General features: G+C 37.7%; 1 pseudogene; it reads right to left on the bottom strand.

Moving 5' to 3' along the window:
- Positions 1-1,084: 1,084 nt before the first annotated feature.
- LOC127850468 (uncharacterized) lies at positions 1,085-2,951 on the bottom strand (annotated as a pseudogene).
- Positions 2,952-3,495: the final 544 nt, after the last annotated feature.

The following is a 3,495-nucleotide window of genomic DNA, read 5'->3' as shown; positions in this document are numbered from 1 at the left end:
CATTTTTTGCAAAACGTTCAAAGTTTGTGTATGAGAAGAAAACCAGAGTGTGCTACACACGCTTGTCTTTGTGGAGTAGGGAAGGCATTTGGTGTTGCAATTCTCCTAACGTCTGTATCACGTAGGTATCCACGTGTATGTTTCTTATTTCTTTGTAACGGTTGAGTGAAATGTTTTCAAACGTTTAAATAAATCATTCATGCGACCTGTTTTTGCTGAATACCGCCCCTCGTCTGTTTTCCACTATGTAACATAAAGTCCCGATAATATTGTGTTTTCAACTCATCTTAAAGTCCTCGGCAGATTTAGCTTCTACTTCCGCAGTAATGAACATGGTGTGTAGATGAGCGTAAAGGAAGGAATTCTGGCTGCTACTATATAAGGTAGAATTATGTCATTCTGTCATGTTTTGTCTCTATTGATCAATATTCTTCAATAAACTCTTCAGTTTGTGTTTTCTAGTTAAGGAAAGAAACGTATTTTCATATAAACTTCAATTTTATTGTTCATTTAAGCTCATTACATTGGGATAATCCCATAACACTCGAGACCAATCCCATATAGGCCTACTAACCGTTGTTCAGAATCGAACCTTCCCATAACACTTTAATTCGATACAGATGAATGGTATTCAGATACCCTTATTATCAAACATGATCTTCATCTCTGCTAGTCAACAAGTGAACACTTGGGTCATCATGGTCCTCTTGTCTTATAGAACTTGTTAACTACCGTTGGTGTTTGTTTTCAATAACACTTCTTGTACAGTTGAAGTTAGAATAGCATTTAAGAAAATACTTTTCGTCAGTACTTTATTCTACACGTATATTAATGTTTGATAAATAATAGTTGTTTAAATGGAAATCCAGCTTCATTGTTGTAATTCTGTTGAATGATGAGTGTGTAAGTTAATGTCATTTTTCGTTCTAAATCTTAAATAAAGCTTTTCTTAACACGTGCGTTTGTCATCATGCACAAATATCCAAATAAGTAAATTCATAATAACTATTACAAATATTCTATCCGAATTATATATATTCAATATATATTAAAGTTTATTACTTATATACAAATGACAAAAATCTAGCTAGAAACGCCTTTATTTAATGTCAATAAACACATCAATAAACACATCAATAAACACATCAATAAACACAAAGGTATATAGGAAACAGTAATCAAATAATGTAGGTCTATTTATCATCCGTAAATTTTAGGGCTTTGCCCGGGTTCACGTAGAAAAGCGCGTTTCCACTGACTTCGTTGTTCCTACCAGAACTGAGAGACGCAATGAAGGTACATGGCGGCGTCCTGGAGCGCTTCCGGTGTGTAGTAGTGCAGCAGACGCTGTTTCCAGACGCCCCATGCAACCGCGTCCGTCAATTTGGGGATCGGTTGGTTAAGAAGCGTAAGAAGATAAGAAGTGGAAGTTCCGGTTTTGTAGTGGTTTGCTACCCATTGAACGGCGTCCTGAAATTTAAATAAATAAGTATTTATATTTATGAAATAAAGCAGAAGAGTTGATGTGTAAAAGTTGTGTTCCCACCGAAACGCTATCTATGCTTTTCAGATACTAAAGTAGCTAATAATTAGTTTAAGCTTGTTTTGTTAGAAAACAGGGAAGTAATTGGGGCACCATTGGTCCGTTTGCCGGCTTAATCCAGTATATGATAGAGAAAGCTGATTTCTACGAACGTTAAGGTTGCTTAGTTTCGCGGTGTTCTCTAAGTTTAGTAAAAAGGAGTCGGAGCCATGAATTCATTTTACTAGTATTTAACTTAATAATTAGAACGAAATGCTAAATAAGTAACAACGTGTACGGATCAATCATCAATTTCTGCGAATTGTGGATATCCCGTATTTTAAAAACATTCTCAGAGTATTTGTTCATGCATTAAAAAAACACACCATGCATTAAGACATCTCCTTTTACTTTAATTCCGTTGAACTCGACGGAGTCGAGGCATGTGCAAATCTCGTCCGTGGGCGGGGTCTTCTGCACGCGCGGCCAGGCGCTCTCCTTGATGCGGTACCATAGGTCCCACATGTGGAACACGTGCGTGACACGCTCCACCGGCGACTAGTGGGGGCCTATGGTTAATAGGTATGAAATAGATTTATATCAATTCATGGATGGAATCGCTAGTTGTCGACGTGATAGACCCATTTATTTCACCATATTTTCTAAATAACACCTTAATGGATAAACTAAGGCCTATTCAAACATTGTTAAAAACAGGAAGCGCGCAGAAATTTCCAACGGTGTTATGCATTTGATATCGTTTTCTCATCTCAAATCCGTTTGTTTGATCCATAAAACGTAAAAGAAGCAAACACGTAAACAGCACACTAAATATGTTTCAATTGTTGGATAGAATAGACGTACGCTTATTTGTAAAACTTGCGTAAGTTAATAGTAGTAATCCTACCTAGACCATCCATCGAGTTCCCGAGATTTGACAGTATATTGTCAATTATGTTCATTGTCAGCGTGCTGAAGTCGTGCCCAAGGACATGCTCGGGGGCGTGGTCGAGCACCGTCTGCTCCTGACTGAGATCCTGGTTCACAGTCGGCACGAAGTTGTTCGCCGACGCCTTGGGACTGAAGACGCGCAGACCGGCGACCGTCATGGAGTGAATGGCGTGCGCAATCGTCTCATTGTAGTTCTTGGTCAGCGTTGACGTAGGGAACGCTTTCTGGCAGTTTAACGCCATGGAACCTGACGTCGGTTTCGCTAAGAGGCATATTTCCAATAGAAAGACGTATCCTATCATATTAAAATGGTGTGCGGTATGGAAAATGAACTGTCGCGTCTTAAACTTAATAAACGACCAAATGTTAAGTCAGACCTGGTGCTTTGGCTTCTGACAATCTACAGATCGATTAAATACCATCGTTATCTGTTAATAAACGTCGATTTGATAGATGTTCTAAATATATTCCGGTCATTTCGCGGACATTTGGTGATGCTCATTGTTTTTCGATTCCAATTCGCGCAGCACCTGTCATTTTCGATAAGATGGTCTAGAACACTTGAACCGATGCACATTAAGCAACCATACCAAGTCATTCGTAAACATAGTGAACGTTTAGTTTAATTTGGATTTAATATTTCTTGTAGTTTCAAAACATGAAATACTGACAATGAGAAACCGAGTACCATCGGGCATGAAATGAATATTCTCGTTCAGGTATACCGACCGACCATTAATTTTTACTGCAGATCTTTCAAATATTGTCAATAATTTTAAATTGTGTTATTGTTTGCAACACAATTTAGCACCTTTAACAAATCACAGCGCAGTTTAAGTTACGACTTGCCATAATATACATGTGGAATGTTTTTAAGATGATGATTTTCGGTTGATCGAGTTGTAGTTCAAATTCTAGTTTTTTTTATCAACCAAAATCGAATGTGGATCCATGTTTGCATAAATTATATACGCTGTTAAAGGCGGGTTTTAATCAGTTTAAGTAATTTCCTCATTATATAA

The sequence above is a fragment of the Dreissena polymorpha genome, chromosome 11 (assembly GCF_020536995.1).
Source record: "Dreissena polymorpha isolate Duluth1 chromosome 11, UMN_Dpol_1.0, whole genome shotgun sequence".
NCBI classification, from domain to species: Eukaryota; Metazoa; Mollusca; class Bivalvia; order Myida; family Dreissenidae; genus Dreissena; species Dreissena polymorpha.
Note: the sequence above shows the minus strand (reverse complement) of the source record. Positions and strands in the feature narration are given on the sequence as shown.